This window comes from Spermophilus citellus, assembly GCF_964194105.1.
Source record: "Spermophilus citellus genome assembly, chromosome: 13".
Classification (NCBI taxonomy): Eukaryota; Metazoa; Chordata; class Mammalia; order Rodentia; family Sciuridae; genus Spermophilus; species Spermophilus citellus.
This window is the reverse complement of record NC_138193.1, coordinates 102778858-102798820: the sequence shown is the minus strand read 5'-3', so window position 1 is coordinate 102798820 and position 19963 is coordinate 102778858. Positions and strand designations below refer to the sequence as shown.

At 39.0% G+C, this 19963-nt stretch overlaps 1 pseudogene across 1 annotated transcript; it reads right to left on the bottom strand.

Annotated features, from left to right (window-relative positions):
• Positions 1 to 10516: 10516 nt before the first annotated feature.
• LOC308632825 (U6 snRNA-associated Sm-like protein LSm2) lies at positions 10517 to 19766 on the bottom strand (annotated as a pseudogene). Its single transcript has 2 exons — positions 19681 to 19766; positions 10517 to 10923 (listed from the first exon to the last, which is right to left on the bottom strand). The product of its transcript is annotated as a U6 snRNA-associated Sm-like protein LSm2 (transcript).
• Positions 19767 to 19963: the final 197 nt, after the last annotated feature.

Below are 19963 nucleotides of genomic sequence, written 5' to 3'. Positions count from 1 at the left end.
CCTCTATCCCGATGACTCGTAAGTTTGGTTTTTTTATGTTATCCCAAATCTCTTGGATGTTTTTCTCGTGGTTTTTTACCAGCCTATCTGAGTTGGCTAGACTCTTTTCAAGGTGATATATTTTGTCTTCATTATCTGACGTTCTGGCTTCTACTTGCTCCACTCTGTTAGTGATACTCTCGGTTGAGTTTTTAATTTGGTTTATCGTTTCCTTCATTTCTAGAATTATTGTTTGATTTTTTTTTATAACCTCTATCTCCTGATAAAGATATTTAACTTCTTCTTTTATCTGTTTTTGTAATTCCTTTTCAATGTGATCTTTAAGGTTCCTTTCCATCTGTCTAAGGTGTTCCTTGAGTTCTTTATATGGCCATTTTTCTGATGACTCCAGGTCCTCCTGAATATTTAGGCTGTCTTTCATTGTTTGTACTCCTTTTCTTCCTTGCTTTTTTATGCTCATGATACTTCTTGTTCTGTTTGACTGTTGAGTTACTGTTTACTCTTATAAGTTTATTTGATGCTTGGGAGGAGAGGTATTAGAAGGGAAGGGAAGAAGTCACTAAAGAGAGCAAGTGTAGGCAGGTGGAGTTCAAGAGAGGGGGAATAAGAAAGTTGAAAAGAAATGAAAAGACAAAAGAAAAAAAAGTGAGAAGAAAGAGAGAAAAAACGAAAAAATAAAAATTTAAAACAAACGGAAAAAAAATTATAATGGTAATAAAAAATGGAAATTGAAGTTTAAAAAAATAATAGTAATAATAATAGGATAAGAAAAATTAACAAAAAAATTGAAACCATTAGTAAGAAAGTTAAAGAACACAACAACGTCAACTACAAAAAGTGAGAATAAAAAAAAAAATACTAATAATACTCATTAAGTAAATAAAAAAAAATACTAATAATAAATGCAGTCATAAAGCTCGATTGACTTCTCTTCCAGTGGGTGGAGCTATGCCCACTGGGCCAGGCTTCTCCTCTTGATAGGTGGGAGCCAATCACTGTGCCTCAGCTTTTCTTCCCAGACTGTGTGAGTCTCCAGTCCTGAATGTCTGGGTCCTTCTCTTGTGGTTCCTCAATCCAGGCCCCACTCACCTGTGATGCTTACCACATTACTGTCTACACGTCGGGTCTGCTGCACCTGGGAGCCCTGTTTTCATGGATGTCTGGGCACACCCTTTCTGTTTGCCTCCCTCAGGCCCTAAGTTTGTAGGGTTTGGGGCTGAGGACCCCCAGCGAATTTGTTTGCCCTCAGGTAGCAACTCCCCTGGTAGGTGGTGCAAGGGACCTCTGTTGTCGGCCCTGGTGGGGGCGATAGCCGGGAATTCTGTGCCGCTAATCCCACATCACTTCTGATTCCCTGGGTCTGGCTATGGTGCTCTGTTTTTTTTTTTTTTTTTTTTTTTTTTTTTTTTTTTTTTTTTACCTCTGTGAGATCATGTGGGCCGACTAGTTATTTCAGCTGGGTCGTTAGTGCTGAGTCACGAGAAGCAGGCGATCCGGGGCTTAAACGCAGCAGATACGTGCTCAGTGTGTGTTTTCTGAGGGGCCCAAAGTGTACGCCCTAGCTCCACGTCAGCTCAGCATTGCCTAGTGATCCTGAGCAAATAGGCTTTAGATAGCAGCGCCGCCGCGGCCTCCGCTGTTCCTCGGCCCGGTGCCTAGCTCCTGGGGCCCAAGCGGCTGCCGCCGCGGCTCTCCAACCGCCTCCTCCGGAGCACGGGTCCTCTCGCAGGGGGATGCCGAATGACCCAGCCTTCGGAGGACAGGGCTCGACACGCAGCCCAGTTCTAGTCTCTAGAAGCGGCAGCTAGACCGTGTAGACAGGGCCCTCAAGACAGCGTGCCGAAAGCAAATGGCAGCTCCAGCGGAGTGGATTTTCGGCCCCGAAACCCCAGCCCAGCCAACAATTTCAGTCCATTAATTCTCCCTGTATAGTCATTATTAAAAAAAAAAAAAAAAGGGCGGGGGTGTACTAAGCTTTCTTAGCCTCAGGTACTTAGGATCAACTGCTGATTACCCATTCAGCTTCTCTGCGGGAGTGAAGTGGAAGAGGAATAGATGGGCGCAAAGCGTGGCTCTGAGCAGAAAATCGTCAGGGAGCCAAGCGTCCTCTTTTTCAATCTCTTTGTTTTTTTTTTTTCTCCCACTTGGCCGGGTGGTCCACTACAGTCTAATGGTGAGAGGCGCTCTAACAAGCTGCGCAAAGTCTCGATTAAAGCCTCTGCTCCGAGCTCCAGGCTCAGCACTTCAGCCACCCCCGTACGCAGCCCAGTTCACTATTTCATAGAGGCTTGGTTAGATTCCCTTCACGTCGCCTCCTGGGCTGGGCGGGCGGGGGGCTGTTTGATGAGCGGGCGGAGACCCTTCTCGCAGCGCCAGGTCCCGCAGGCGGCGGTAACCCTTCTCGCTGTGCCAGGTCCCGCCTCCGGGGGCCGTTTACAAAACCGGGCAGGCAGCTCCGGCTGCCGTTTGGCGGCGGCTGGCAGCGGAACTAGTCCTCTGCACCGCGTGGCCAACATTCACTCATCTGGGACAAACTGTCACCTCTAATCAACTTACTAATTTCCGGCAGGTCTCTTTTCAGCGGAGTTTTGCTCGAAGTACCTCAGTAGGTAGAATCTGGGTGTATTAATGGATCTTTTTGATCCCGTTACTATAGAGATAGTGAACGTGCTGCTTACTCGCCGGCCGCCATCTTAGCTCCCCTGAAACTGCATGTTCTGTCTACAACACAAGTATCTCAAATTTTGGGTGAGTAGAATAATATAAAAAAGGTCAATTTTTAACCTTGTGACCAAAGATCACAGCGTTTATATATGTGAGTATGTACGTTATCCTGATATACAACTGCCCAGATTTCTGTAAGTTTTAGGCTCAGAAATAGAGTTGTTGGACCACAAGTTTTTCCTTCCGTGTTTGTGCTGTGTATGTGTGACTTTAATAGCAATATTAAAGGCAATTTTGAAAAAAAAAATGAAAGAAAAAAGCATTCACAATCTTATCAGCCAAATATATTATTGGTTTTCAAAATAATCCATTTTATTCATATTCTGACATACTTTTATGAAGTTACCATTAGCAGCAGGAATTTTTTAAAAAATTGAGGGGTCAGTAGCAATAGTTATAGCTGGAGACAGATGTCCAACTATCCAATCCTACCTCTTTTATTTATGACCTTGGAAATATTATATAGCTGTTATTCCACTTCAAATTACTCATATGTAAATGGAAATAATGTTAGTGTCTGCCTCAAGAGGTTACTGGGAAGATTCAATGAGACGAGTCACATTAGGCACTAACCTGGCTTAATATGGTGCACATAGATGACACATAGATAAAAAATTGGCTTTTCTTGGCATTTAGCATTCATGCTTCACAGAAATCACTTTCATAAGTACCTTTATCTACTTAAGAAGTGTTTAAGAGTGAGGAAATTTCTCTAATAACACTACAAAAACAAGTAGGGAGTTCATGCAATCATAAGTTGAGAACAATTCAAAAACACCATCAGGAGAGGTCCCTTCCATGCCAGAGTCTTAAACCAGAAAGTACAGGATTAATAGTGATTCCACCCAGGCCACTCAGATGTAAACTAACCATCCATATTAAAGTTTTTGTGTGACACAGCTATAAAAATCCAAGTGACAGAGTCAGGCTTTAAACTCTTTGAATCTTAGCTCAAAGCCAACTAAATAAACTGTGACATTTGGACAGGTTACTTAACTTATTTGAACTTCAGTTTCCTAATAAAATCTCTAGCAGCAGGAATTATAGCTATCTCATAGAGTTTGAAAATTAAATAAAAATTAAATGAGATGCATGTACTAAGAACAATGTAAATTGGAATCCTCACACAGTGCTAGAGGGAATGTAAACTGGTGCAGCCACTTTGGAGAACAGTTTGATAATCCCTGTAAAGGTTAAACATAGAATTTCTATTTTACTCAGCAATTCCATTCTTAAGTACATACCCAAGAGAAATGAAAAGCCTGTACATGAAAGTTCATAGCAGAATTATTCTTAATAGCCTAAAGTGTAAACAACTAAAGTGTTCTTCAAGTGATGAATAGATAAGTGAAATGTGTTCTATCTGCCTACTAGATTATGATACAGCCACAGAAAAGAAGTGCTGATGCATGCTACAACATTGGTGGAATCTGAAAATATGCTAACTGTAAGAAGCCAGGCTCAAAAAAGCACATATTGTACGATTGCTTTTATATGAAATGTATAGGCAAATTGATAATGTGAAAGGCAATTAGTGATCCTCAGGGGCTAATGGGAAGGGAAATGGGGAGTGATGAATGATGGGTACAGAGTTTCTATGTGGGGTGATGATAATGTTCTGGAATTAGTGGTGATATTTGCACAATTTTGTGAATACATTAAAAACATTGAATTGTACACAAAGGGATAGATTTTATGGCATGATAATATGTCAATAAATAAATGTACTTTGAAAAATAAGATGTATAAAAAGTTTAAGGCCTGTTATTTTATTAATCACTAATTCTAATTATTAGAATTAACCTTTAAGTACATTGCACCATCTACGGGAAGGTGTCTGTTCCCTGTACTTAGAATCCATCCATTTTTTTTTGTTTATTTGTTTTGAAATTTTTTCTCCAATGAATAGTCTTCACAACCCTATAGAGTACGAATTTTACTGGTAGGATTAATGAAGCAATATAAGTCAGGCTTTATCAAGGGAAGATTAACTCACAAGCATGGTAAGTGATTTATGGATTTTTTTGAAGGAAAAACATATCAAGTAGATCCATTTGAAACTGGTAATGTTAAGTTCATTTTAAAAGGATCTTCTAAACTGATAGGAGATTGGGGTTTTATTTATTTATTTTTTTATTGTTGGTTGTTCAAAACATTACATAGTTCTTGACATATCATATTTCACATTTTGATTCAAGTGGGTTATGAACTCCCATTTTTACCCCGTATACAGATTGCAGAATCACATCAGTTACACTTCCATTGATTTACATATTGCCATACTAGTGTCTGTTGTATTCTGCTGCCTTTCCTATCCTCTACTATCCCCCCCTCCCCTTCCCTCCCCACCCCTCTTCTCTCTCTACCCCCTCTACTGTAATTCATTTCTCCCCCTTGTATTATTTTCCCCTTTCCCCTCACTTCCTCTTGTATGTAATTTTGTATAACCATGAGGGTCTCCTTCCTTTTCCATGCAATTTCCCTTCCCTCTCGCTTTCCCTCCCACCTCTCATCCCTGTTTAATGTTAATCTTCTTCTCAAGCTCTTCGTCCCTACTCTGTTCTTAGTTACTCTCCTTATATCAAAGAAGACATTTGGCATTTGTTTTTTAGGGATTGGCTGGCTTCACTTAGCATAATCTGCTCTAATGCCATTCATTTCCCTCCAAATTCTATAATTTTGTCATTTTTTAATGCAGAGTAATACTCCATTGTGTATAGATGCCACATTTTTTTTATCCATTCATCTATTGAAGGGCATCTAGGTTGGTTCCACAGTCTTGCTATTGTGAATTGTGCTGCTATGAACATCGATGTAGCAGTGTCCCTGTAGCATGCTCTTTTTAGGTCTTTAGGGAATAGACTGAGAAGGGGAATAGCTGGGTCAAATGGTGGTTCCATTCCCAGCTTTCCAAGAAATCTCCATACTGCTTTCCAAATTGGCTGCACCAATTTGCAGTCCCACCAACAATGAACAAGTGTACCCTTTTCCCCACATCCTCGCCAGCACTTGTTGTTGTTGGACTTCATAATGGCTGCCAATCTTACTGGAGTGAGATGGTATCTTAGGGTGGTTTTGATTTGCATTTCTCTGACTGCTAGCGATGCTGAGCATTTTTTCATGTGCTTATTGATTGATAGTATGTCCTCCTCTGAGAAGTGTCTGTTCAGGTCCTTGGCCCATTTGTTGATTGGGTTATTTGTTATCTTATTGTCTAATTTTTTGAGTTCTTTGTATACTCTGGATATTAGGGCTCTATCTGAAGTGTGAGGAGTAAAGATTTGTTCCCAGGATGTAGGCTCCCTATTTACCTCTCTTATTGTTTCTTTTGCTGAGAAAAAACTTTTTAGTTTGAGCAAGTCCCATTTGTTGATTCTAGATATTAATTCTTGTGCTATGGGTGTCCTATTGAGGAATTTGGAGCCCGACCCCACAGTGTGTAGGTCCTAGCCAACTTTGTCTTCTATCAGATACTGTGTCTCTGATTTGATATCAAGCTCCTTGATCCATTTTGAGTTAACTTTTGTGCATGGCGAGAGAAAGGGATTCAGTTTCATTTTGATGCATATGGATTTTCAGTTTTCCCAGCACCATTTGTTGAAGATGCTATCCTTCCTCCATTGCATGCTTTTAGCCCCTTTATCAAATATAAGATAGTTGTAGTTTTGTGGATTGGTTTCTGTGTCCTCTATTCTGTACCATTGGTCCACCCGCCTGTTTTGGTACCAGTACCATGCTGTTTTTGTTACTATTGCTCTGTAGTATAGTTTGAAGTCTGGTATTGCTATACTGCCTGATTCACACTTCCTGCTTAGCATTGTTTTTGCTATTCTGGGTCTTTTGTTTTTCCATATGAATTTCATGATTGCTTTCTCTATTTCTACAAGAAATGCCAGTGGGATTTTGATTGGCATTGCATTAAACCTATAGAGAACTTTTAGTAATATCGCCATTTTGATGATGTTAGTTCTGCCTATCCATGAACAGGGTATATTTTTCCATCTTCTAAGATCTTCTTCAATTTCTCTCTTTAGGGTTCTGTAGTTTTCATTGTATAAGTCTTTTACCTCTTTTGTTAGGTTGATTCCCAAGTATTTTATTATTTTTGAGGATATTGTGAATGGAGTGGTTGTCCTCATTTCCATTTCAGAGGGTTTGTCGCTGACATACAGGAATGCCTTTGATTTATGCGTGTTGATTTTATATCCTGCCACTTTGCTGAATTCATTTATTAGCTCTAATAGTTTCTTTGTAGACCCTTTTGGGTCTGCTAGGTATAGAATCATGTCATCTGCAAATAGTGATAATTTAAGTTCTTCTTTTACTCTTTTTATGCCTTTAACTTCTTTCGTCTGTCTAATTGCTCTGGCCAGTGTTTCGAGAACTATGTTGAACAGAAGTGGTGAGAGAGGGCATCCCTGTCTTGTTCAAGATTTTAGAGGGAATGCCTTCAATTTTTCTCCATTCAGAATGATGCCAGCCTGGGGCTTAGCTTAGATTGCTTTTACAATGTTGAGGTATGTTCCTGTTATCCCTATTTTTTCGAGAGTTTTGAACAAAAAGGGATGCTGTACTTTGTCGAATGCTTTTTCCGCATCTATCGAGATGATCATATGGTTCTTATTTTTAAGTCTATTGATGTGGTGAATAACATTTATTGATCTCCGTATATTGAACCAGCCTTGCATCCCAGGGATGAATCCTACTTGATCATGGTGTACAATTTTTTTGATATGATTTTGTATCCGATTCGCCAGAATTTTATTGAGGATTTTTGCGTCTAGGTTCATTAGAGATATAGGTCTGTAGTTTCCTTTCTTTGAAGTGTCTTTGTCTGGTTTAGGAATCAGTGTGATGTTGGCCTCGTAGAATGAATTTGGAAGTTCTCCCTCTTTTTCTATTTCCTGAAATAGCTTGAAAAGTATTGGTATTAGTTCCTCTTTAAAGGTTTTGTAAAACTCTGCTGTATACCCATCCGGTCCTGGGCTTTTCTTAGTTGGTAATCTTTTGATGGTTTCTTCTATTTCCTCAATTGATATTGGTCTGTTTAGGTTGTCTATATCCTCCTGTCTCAATCTGGGCAGATCATATGACTTAAGAAATTTATCGATGCCTTCACTATCTTCTATTTTATTGGAGTATAAGGATTCAAAATAATTTCTGATTATCTTCTGTATTTCTGAAGTGTCTGTTGTGATATTGCCTTTTTCATCCTGTATGCTAGTAATTTGAGTTCTCTCTCTTCTTCTCTTCATTAGCATGGCTAAGGGTCTGTCGATCTTATTTATTTTTTCAAAGAACCAACTTTTAGTTTTATCAATTTTTTCAATTGTTTCTTTTCTTTCGATTTCATTAATTTCTGCTCTGATTTTAATTATTTCTTGCCTTCTACTTCTTTTGCTGTTGTTTTGCTCTTCTTTTTCTAGGATTTTGAGATGAAGTATGAGATCATTTATTTGTTGGTTTTTTCTTTTTTTAAGGAATGAACTCCATGCAATGAATTTTCCTCTTAGAACTGCTTTCAATGTGTCCCATAGATTCCGATATGTTGTGTCTGTGTTTTCATTTATCTCTAAGAATTTTTTAATTTCCTCCTTAATGTCTTCTATAACCCATTGATCATTCAGTAACCTATTGTTCATTCTCCAAGTGATGCATGATTTTTCCTTCCTTCTTTTATCGTTGATTTTCAGTTTCATTCCATTATGGTCAGATAAGATGCATGGTATTATCTCTACTCCTTTATATTGTCTAAGAGTTGCCCTGTGACATAATATATGATCTATTTTTGAGAAGGTTACATGTGCTGCTGAGAAAAAAGTGTAACTGCTTGATGTTGGGTGGTATATTCTATATATGTCAATTAAGTCTAGGTTGTTAATTGTGTTATTGAGTTCTATAGTTTGCTTATTCAACTTTTGTTTGGAAGATCTGTCCAGTGGTGAGAGAGGTGTGTTGAAGTCTCCCATGATTATTGTATGGTGGTCTATTAGACTCTTGAACTTGAGAAGAGTTTGCATAGCTGCACCGTTGTTTGGGGCATATATATTTATGATTGTTATGTCTTGTTGGTGTATGGTTCCCTTGAGCAGTATGTAGTGTCCCTCTTTATCCCTTTTGATTAACTTTGGCTTGAAATCTATTTTATTTGATATGAGTATGGACACTCCTGCTTGTTTCCGAAGTCCATATGAGTGATATGATTTTTCCCAACCTTTCACCTTCAGTCTATGTATATCTTTTCCTATCAAATGCATCTCCTGTAGGCAGCATATTGTTGGGTCTTGTTTTGTGATCCATTCTACTAGCCTGTGTCTCTTAATTGGTGAGTTTAAGCCATTAACATTTAGGGTTATTATTGAGATATGGGTTATCCTTCCAGCCATATTTGTTTATTTATGTTACTGAATATGGTTTGTTTTCCTCTTTGATTATTTTCCCCCCTTTACTGTCCTACCTCCCACTGTTGGTTTTCATTGTTATTTTCCATTTCTTCTTCCTGTAATGTTTTGCTGAGGATTTTTTGGAGAGATGGTTTTCTAGCTGCAAATTCTTTTAACTTTTGTTTATCGTGGAAGGTTTTAATTTCATCTTCCATCCTGAACCTTAATTTTGCTGGATACACGATTCTTGGTTGGAACCTATTTTCTTTCAGTGTTTGAAATATGTTATTCCAGGATCTTCTAGCTTTCAGAGTCTGTGTTGAAAGATCAGCTGTTATCCTGATTGGTTTACCCCTAAATGTAATCTGCTTCGTTTCTCTTGTAGCTTTAAAATTCTCTCCTTATTCTGTATGCTGGGCATCTTCATTATAATGTGTCTAGGTGTGGATCTCTTATGATTTTGCACATTCGGCGTCCTGTAGGGTTCTAGGATTTGTGATTCTGTCTCATTCTTCAAGTCTGGGAGTTTTCTCGAATTATTTCATTTAATAGATTGCTCATTCCTTTGGTTTGGAGCTCTGTGCCTTCCTGTATCCCAATGACTCTTAAGTTTGGTCTTTTAATGTTATCCCATATTTCTTGGATGTTCTGCTCATGGTTTCTTAACAGTCTTGCTGAGCTGTCTATGTTCTTTTCAAGTTGAAATACTTTGTCTTCATTGTCTGATGTTCTATCTTCTAAGTGTTCTACTCTGCTGGTAGTATTCTCAATTGAGTTTTTAAGTTGGTTTATTGCTTCCTGCCTTTCTAGGGTTTCTGTTTGTTTGTTTTTTATAATCTATCTCCCTGTATAGTTGATCTTTTGCTTATTGGATTTGTTTATGTAATTCATTGTCGAAGTGATCTCTCATTGTCTGATTTTGCTGTCTAATGTCTTCCTTGAGACTCCAGATCATCTGAAGCGTGTATATCCTGAATTCTTTATCTGACATTCCATCTGCTGCACCTATTACCTCTTCTAAAGTTGAGTTGACCTGCATTGCTTGTGGTCCTTTCTTTCCTTGTAGTTCCATACTGCTCACGTTTCTTTCTGTTTGGTGAAACTGTTGTGTTTTTGAAATTTTCCCCCTATATATTTATATTACTCTTGTATAGTTGAAAAGTCTCCCTTGCAGGGAGGGCAGCAGCTGTGCTCCTCCTCCAGTTGGTGTGAAGTGTCTACCACGCCCGCGGACCCCTGGGGCTGTTCTGCTGGTCGGTCGCAGGTCTGCCTACCTTGCAGGCACGGGCGGCCGCTCTGCTCTGCCCTTACACCAATTGGGGTGACGTGTCTACCTCGCCGGGGGGGGGGTCACTGGGCCTGTTCCGGGCGTGGGAGGCGGCTCTGCTCTAAATCCCTTTAGAAAAAAAAAGGCATCACTTAAAAACAAAACAGAAACACCTCAAGTATTGGGGAGACATAAGGTTATGGGGTAACCAATAGAAAAGGCAGAGGAAAAGGAACAGTGGCAATCACTGCTTCTGCTGCAGGGCTTCCTTCCTTGCTGCATCCTGTAGCAACTGTATCCACTTCGTCTGCTGGCAACTGCACATAAGGGACCACTGAGCCCCGGATGAAGCAGTTCTTCACTGATAACATGTGAGGATATTTCTCAGGGTCTGTAACACTGATGTCAGTTAGTTTGATGTTAAGATACTGATCCACAGAATGGAGGGTTCTACAGATGCTCAGATCATTCTTGAGTTCCACGACCACATCCTTTCCCACAAGGGACTTGAAAAAGGAGTAGAAGAGCTCTGGCACTGTCCCGAAGTTTTATCTCCGGCAGGAAAGTGCTCCTTGAGGTTGTCCCCGCCAACTTTCGCTGGGATTCGTTGGGATTCTTCTCTCATAGGAAAAAAACCCATTTGCTCCCAGTAGTCACCTCCGAGAACTTGAGGCGCACGAACTAAGGATGGAAGGAAAAGCTCCGGGGCCTAATTCCAGCCCAGAGGGACAAATACTAAAGTCCCATCCTGCGCCCAACTGTCCTAAACACCCCTTGACTGGGGTTTTAGATGCAAGAAATGATCCTGGATAAAATTAAGAAAGTCTACTTGTATAATTTCAATAATTTTTAAGAAAAAAGAATATGTAAATGTTATTTTAAAATAAAGGTTAAAATCACAAACTAATTTTCATGTAGAAACATATAAATACAATAGCTGTTCAAAATCATTTAATATATCAGAAGTACTGAGGTTACTTTTCAGCCTGAAGTTTGTTGAACTTGGGCTTATTAAATGTGGGATATTTCTGTTTTTGTAAATTTATCTTTTTATAAAAAATTATTATTGCATTATAGTTATATATAGTTTTGGGGTTCATTTTGATATAATTATGCATGAGTAGAATATAATTTACTCCATTTCAGTCTCTAGTGCTTCCTCTTGCCCTTCAAACCTCTCTCCCCTATTTTTTTTCCTCTACTTTATGGGTCTTCCTTCTATTTATTTATTGTAAATAAAACAAGGTTTCTATATTTGTGAGAATAAAAGATAGTTTAAAGGACCCCCAGATTCTTTTTAATCCTTTATATCAAATCCTAAAAAGATTTTATTATAAGTAAAATTATGTTATTGAAGATAAGTAACATTTTCCTGCAGTATTCCACAGATATGTTTCTCTCCATGCAGCTGCTCTTGCTACTTTTATATCTAGTTTCCAGCCCATTCTTAATTTTTCCCCACTTATTTATTCATTGATCATTTCTTCTTTCACTTACCAATGCAGGAAGTAATGACCATTCAATGTAGATAAATTATTTTTCAAAGATGGTCAATGAAACTGTAACACAGATAAGCAACAACAAAGCAAACTTAAAATTACTAGTAGGCTGTGAGTGGCTTGAAGTATTCTCTTAAGAAAAAACATGTGAGAGTAGAAAGAGAAATGTCTCATAGAATAACTCCAGGATCATAGGGTAGGTGGACCAAAGGTTAAACATGGAAAGGTGGAACACTTCTGAACTTGGTGCAGGAGGCCAGATGCACGAGCTATACTACTCTTTACTGAGTCCTCCAGCAAGGAGGCATGTGTTCCCTACTCCACATTTTGCCTGAAAAAGGGGAGGATACCATTGTGAATCTAGGTACAAAATCTTTGGAAATTACATTAAGGAATTGTGGACCCGGATTGCCAGAAATCTCAATCCAGTTCCCTCATTTCCTGGAGGGGAAACTGAGACTCAGAAAGGAGCTGTAATTAAGTGGTGAACTCTTTAAAGACAAGGGTTATCTCTCAGTCTTCTTAGTATTCTTAGCAGGTACATGGTGTCTGAGGTAAAGTGTATGAACAAGTACATGCACCTGGGGGTGAGAAATACCTGGCATTTAAGTAAAGTACGAAAATCATGATACACTCATAAACACACCTCTAAAGGAAATTCTAATGCTTTAGCAATTCTCGCTCATTTATTCAATTCCACAAAAGGCAGCTAGGATTCCAGTTGGGTTATAAATACTGAGAAATGGCCAGATTCTCTAGTGGGTACTGTTTGGATAACCCCATAAGCCAGAGAAATGTAATCTCATTGACTTCTACCTCTGGGACCAGGAGGGCTTGATGAATCTCCTGCCCAACAAAGTTGCTTTTGGCATATGTTATAATCTGGATGTGAGAAGTCCCCCAAAACCTCACATATGAGACAATGCAAGAAGATTTGGAGGAGAAATAAGTGGATTATAGACTTAGCCTAATCAGTGAGTTAATCTATGATGGGATTAACTAAAATGATAGAGTGTGGCTGGAGAAGGTGGGAATTGGAGTGTGACATTGGTGTATATATTTGTATCTGGCAAGTAGAATCAATCTCTCTCTCTCTCTCTCTCTCTCTCTCTCTCTCTCTCTCTCTCTCTCTCTCTCTCTCCCCTGCTTAATCACTTGGATGTGAGCAGCTTCCCTCTGCCACACACCCCACCATGATGTTCAGCCTCATTTCCAGCCCTGAGGAATGGAGCTGGCCTTCTCTGGACTAAGACTTCTGAAATGGTGAAAATAAACTCCTCTGTAATTATGCTGGTGTGGTCCTTTAGTCACAGCAGTGAAAAAGGTGAGTAAAACAGCATATTAATATGAATTTGTTTGTTTCTGTATTTGTCCTAATGGACCTTAAGAAAAGTCAATTTCAGCTAGTCTACAAGCTGTCTATCTAAAGTATAGGAAACTATTCTCTCTTTTCATTATGAGACATCTGGAATCTAGCTAGAAATTTTGGACCCAAGAAATCTCAGCATTTCCCCCCCTCCCTTCCCTTTGAGTTGAAAGCCAACTTATAAAATTTGGGATTTCTGGAAATAATATTATTTTACAGTAAGAATTCTATGCCCATTGCAAACTATAATTTCAGATTCTCTTTTCACACTCAAGGATACCATGATGAACAGTACCAGCTGTGGAACTGTAGTTTGGAATTCCTCAATAGATGAAAAAAGAAACAGATGAGGCTTCAGTGCTAATTTTGGTACAAAAGCCATGCCCATATTCAGCTCCTGCACATATTTGTTCAACACACTATAGTGGCACTTCTTAGCTTAAGCAATACTCGCCATTTCAGGTAAGAAGGAATGTAATTTTCCCTTTCTGTGTGACCCACAGGTCTGAGCTGGGAGGCTTAGGCAGTGTGAGGAATTGCCCAAACTTTCATTATGGGGGACAAAAAGATTGACATGACTCTTTTTTACTTCCTGGAGAATCCTGCCTTTCTCTAATCCAGTTGATCCTCTCCTACTGCTTTCAGAACAGGCACAGAACCTATTTAGTAAGAATCTGACTTCAGATGAACAGATGCCCTAGTCACAGGACTTTCAGATGTGATTTTTCAAAGTTCTCTTCGGCAAAATGGCTCTGAGGTGGCACCTTCTCCAACTTAGAACTAGCCCACAGGATGCCAGTCACATCTCCATACTGGAAGAGGGTGGTGCACAAGTCCTCATTCTGGATCCTCACCCAGAGATAGTAAACTGGAAGTCTGTTGGCTCTTCCTGGCTTCCGTGTATTTATTTTGTCTCCAAAGGCTTGGCCTACACAGTAATTTATATTTTATTGTTTGGATGACAAAGAGTGGGGTGATTACATGTAAATTACATGTTTAAATTCCCAAACTTCTTGAAAACACTTGGCCCTATAATCCTATTTGAAAAAACTATAAAAGAGCATTTCTTGTTCTTTTAAAGAAAATCAGTGTGGTATTGTTATTTTTACTAAGAAATACATATTTTTGTATCTGTCTGCTGTTCATGACACAAGGCTCCTAATCACTTGGAATTTCCAGGTGACAGGCACCTCTTTTGTTCTAATGAGGTGATCCTTGGTGGGCTTCTGGATGGGGTTTGTAACCAAAACACTTTGAACTTTTAGCTCCTTCCTGCCTCCTTCAGGAAGGGGAAAGGGTCTAGAGATTAGGTTAATAATGGGTTATGCCTATGTGTTGAAGGCTCCATAAAAATCTCCCAACTATGGGGTTCACAGAGCTTCCAGGTTAGTGAACAAAAATGCATCCATGTGTTGGAAGAGTGGTATGCCCAAACTCCCCTGGGACAAACATGCCTGCATTTGGAAACTTCCTGAACCTCACCCTATGTACATCTTCATCTGGTTGTTCCTTTCTAATAAAATAGTCTTGAGAAAATCAGAGACATAGATCAGTGTCACAGAATAGAGAGCCCAGAAATCAAAACTGGACCCTTATACACCATTCACAAAAATCAATTCAGAACACATTTAAGGCCTAAATATAAGACCTGTTACAAGACCTGGAACTATAAAATTCCTGGAAGAAAACAGAGAAAAATGTTTTTGATATTTTTTTAAAGAGAGAGTGAGAGAGGAGAGAGAGAGAGAGAGAGAGACAGAGAGAGAGAGAGAGAGAGAGAGAGAGAGAGAGAGAGAATTTTTTAATATTTATTTTTTAGTTCTCGGCAGACACAACATCTTTGTTGGTATGTGGTGCTGAGGCGAGCGCGCTACTGCTTGAGCCACATCCCCAGCCCCTTGATATTTTTACTTGCAATGAATTTTTAGATAATACACAAAAAGCTCAGGAGGCAACAACAACAAAAACAACAAAATAATAATTACCCAGTGGGGCTACATCAAACTAAGAAACTTCTGCTCAATAGAAAGGAAATGGAAGGAAATAATCAACAAAATAAAAAGTCAGCCTGTGTGTTAGGATAAAATATTCAGAAATTATGCATCCAATAAGAGGTTAATTTCTAAAATATTTAAGGAATGCACACGATTCAATAGCAAAACTATCTGAATAAATAAATTATCCAATTAAAAGTTGGCAAATGAACTGAATGGACATACATCCTAAAAAAACCTAAAAACAGCCAAAAAGTACATGAAAAGGCACTCAAAATCACTAATATCCAGGGACTATAAATCAAAATTGCAATGAGATATTGTCTCAAAACAATGTTGATTAGGGTCAAAATTAAAAATAGAGCTACCGAATAATCCAGCAATCCCTCTGTTGGGTATGCACAACACCTTATGGAGAGAACTACACTCCCGTGTCCACTGCAGCATCATTCACAACAGCTAAATCATGGAAACAAACTAAGTGTTTTTAAATTTAAGATATACACATATATACATTTTATTATATAAATATAAATAAATATATATACGTGTGTGTGTGTGTGTGAGAGAGAGAGAGAGAGAGAGAGAGAGAGAGAGAGGGGGAGAGTGCTCATGTTTCTTTAAAAAGGAAAGAGGTACTGCCATTTGTGACAACATGGATGAACCTGGAGGGGACATTATGCTAATTAAAATAAGACAAACATATATAAAAAAATACTGCATGATTTGTCTCCAATGTAAAATCTAAAAAATCTGAATACATAACAACAGAGAATGAATGGTAGTTATCAGGAAGAGAGGCAGGAAATGGGAAGTCATAGGTCAAGAGGTATGAATTTGCAGTTATGTAGAATGAATAGGTATAGAGATCTAATGCACAGTTTAGGGGTTATAATAAATACTATCTATTGCAGACTGAAAATTTGCTAAACTAGTTAACTTGGGTTTCTCTTACCACACCCTTGAATACAGGACCATCACGTGAAAGGTTGACTGCAGTTATATACATGTGTATATAACTATTCATATGTTAATCAAAACATCATGTAGTATAACTTAATATGTAATAAAAACAAAAAGTTAAAAATAAAATTTATAAAATAAAGTTATAATTTCTGTCCTTTGGTTTTTTAGGAATAGCTTATTTCATTAAGCATGATATTTTCCAGCTTCATTCATTTACTGGCAAATGCCATAATTTCCTCCTTCTTTATGGATGATAAATATTACATTGTGAATATATACCACATTTTCTTTATCCATCCATCTGTTAAAGGGCACCTAGGTTGATTCCATAGTTTAGCTATTGTGAATTGAGCTGCTATAAACATTGATGTGGCTGTGTCACTGTAGAATGCTGATATTAAGTCCTTTGGGTATAAACGGAGGAGTGGAATAACTGGGTCAAATGGTGGTTTCATAGTAAGTTTTCTGATGATTCACAATAGCTAAACTATGGAACCAATGTAAGTGCCCTTCAACAGATGAATGGATAAAAAATTGGAATGGAATGTTACACAATGGAATATTACTCAGCCAAAAAGAAGAAGGAGAGTGTGGCATTTGTCAGTAAATGGATGGAACTGGAGGATATCATACTAACTGAAATAAGCTAATCCCCCAAACCAAAGGTCAAATGTTTTCTCTGATATGGGGATGCTAATTCACAATAAGGAGCGGGGGGTGAGAGAAGAATAGAATATTTTGAATTAGACAAAAGGGAATGACGGGAAGGGAGGGGAATGGGAATAGGAAAGATTGTAGAATGAATTGAACATTACTATCCTATGTGTGTATATGATTACAGGACCAATATAATTCTACATCATTTATAACTAAAAGAATGAATATATATACTCCATATATGTATAATATGTCAAAATACAGTCTACTATCATGTATAACTAATAAGAACACATTAAAAAATAAAAAAAAATCAATGTCAAATCTAAAAAAAACATAAAATGAAAATATAGTAATCAATCCACAAAATAATACCCTTTGTAGTAAATCTTCACCAGTAAGTAGGTTGATTCCTTTGGTTCATGAGCCACTCTAGCAAGTTGAACTTGAGAAGAGAATCTTGGGAGCTTCTGATTTATAACCATGTTGGACAGAAGTTGTGAGAAACCTATTAACATACTGCTTGTGATTTGTGTCTGAAGTGACAATTCTATAGGACCAAGGTTTTACCCCCACAGGATTGCCACTGACTCCAGTTAGTGTCAGAACTGAACTGATTGTAGGATGCCCCATTGGTGTATGCTTGGTGGGGAGAAACACCCCACCTGGTCACAGAAATGTCTGTTGGGTGAGAAAGTATAGAGAAACAGTTTTTTTTTTGTTGTTGTTGTTGTTTTGTTTTACACCTAGCAAGCTTCAGTTTACTACAATTCCTTATGCTCATTTTTCTCCAAACCGAAATGGCATTTTATACCAATATCATTTAGTAAGTCCCCTGCATGGGCTTTGTAAGCATTTGAGTGTGTTGAGCAGGACTGTTCCTTCTAACCCTCCTTTAGGGCATAAGACTGAAAAGATCATCCTAATAGGAGCCCTATCTAAGGTACTCTTTTTCTTCTGAATTTGTGTCTTTGGGAACCATCTGATTAAGTATCATGATGATAACTTTCCTCAGTGGAAAGAGAGCATATGTTATTTGAAATTTTAAGCAATTTAATAGGCCATTATATAAAAAAAAACACTGAAAGCAAAATCTCTGTTTTATGCTCCAGCAATGCATAACTAATTCAACAAATACCCAGTGCATGTGTCGAAGCCTGGAATAGCATGATTTATCTTTGTTTGAAGTGACTTAAGACAAATTAAGGTGTTAGCCAGGCTGCATTCTTCTCTTGAGGCTCTTTGGAAGAGCCCACTTCATGCTTGCTCATTTGGAGTGCTGGCAGGATTTAGCTCCTTGTATCTTCTGGTTTTGGCACTGATACTAGCGCTCATCTTAAGATATTTCTATCCCTCAATCCCTATTGCTTTGAATCTCTCTGACCTCTTATTCTGAAACCAATTGATGTTGACTTGACTGTGTTAAACCTTCTCAGATAATCTCCTACCTTAAAGTCAACTGATTAGTAACCTTAATTACATCTGCAAATCTTTTTGTTCCATGTAATGTAATATTCACAGGAATGACCTCAGAGTCAGCATGTTGGCCATATGAGAATGCTGCCTACCAACATGCTCGGTACCTAGATCTCTAATTTACTGTGGGATACAAAAAGATGTCCTTATTCTGTAATTTCCAAAACAAGAAGAGTGAAAACAGTAGCTTGTTTGGATACACTTTAAAAGTGCTATAATTTAAAAGAGATATTTCCCTTCAATAACTAGTTGTTATTCAGTTATATAATTAAAATGGGAAAGATAATATAAATTATTGATTTTTTCCTTCTTAAGTTTTTAATATAATAAATTTACTCCTTAAAATCCTCTGAAGTTGAACAGTTACTTTTTAAAAAATATTGTTATGAATTCATACATTTCAGAATATTTTAATTAAGTATATTATATTGTTCTTTTTGAAGCTCAACTTGTCTGGTCTTTAGCTCAGTCCTGTCATTTCAGGCAAAATGGATAGGACTGAAGGACTTTATATTAGGTGAAATAAGTCCACCACAAAGGCAAATGCTGTATGTTCTCACTCATATGTAAAAGCTAAAAAAAAAACTTTAAAAAGATAGTAGACAAGTGATTACTAGAAGTTAGGAAAAAGAGGAGGGATGGGGGAATAAAGGAAGGTTGGACAACAGTTACCAAAATAGACACAGGAGAAATAAGTCCTAGTGTTCTATGGTACAATAAAGTGACTACTGTTTGCAACACGTATTATGTATTTATAACGAAGTAGGAAGAGAGGAATTTGTAGGCTTCAAACACTAAGCAATTATAAATGTTTAAGAAATTGAAAATGCTCATTATCCTGGCTTGATCATTACTGATTGCATACATATATTGACTTACCATACTATACCCCATAAATATGTACAATTATTATGTGTTAAATAAAAACAGGGGGATCCAACATGGCCACCGGCGAGGAAGCAGCGATTCCAATGTCTCCACATTAACGGGATCAGAAAGACCAATTGGAACAGCGGCAGTCTACCTACTGAGGAACTTCTAGCAAAATTCCGTTAAGAGGGGACCTGCCGGGAATTGGTAGGTTTATTAGAAGTGTCAGTTTGTCCCAGACAAGTGGATCTTGGCCGGCCACATGGGCGCGGAGGTCCAGTCCCGCAGCCACCAGCCGCTTCTGCAAGTGGCCAGCGGCCCAGAGCAGCGCGACCCGCCCGAACCCACAGACGGCAACCACCATCCCGGGGAGGCCCTGCTCTCGCTCTGCGAACGGCCACCAGGCCTGCCAGGCTCGTAGCCACGCGGCCGCAGCTGCCCAGCTCTACAGGCGGCCCCCCGGTGGGTGCAGAGGTACAATCCCGCGGCCACCAGCCACTTCAGAAAGCAGCCGGCAGCCCCGAACGGCTCGGCCCGCCTGAACCCGCAGACGGCACCCGCCATCTCGCCGTCCCGGGAGGCCCCGCTCTCCCTCAGCGAACGGCCACCCCGCCCACCCGGATCTTAGCCACGCGGCCGCAGCTGCCCGGCTCTATAGGCAGCCCCCGGTGGCCCGGCGCAGCGAGAAGTGTCCCCGCATGGCCCAGCAGACAGCCCGTGCCCTCCCGGCTCTACTAACAGCCCCGCCCACCCAGCGAACG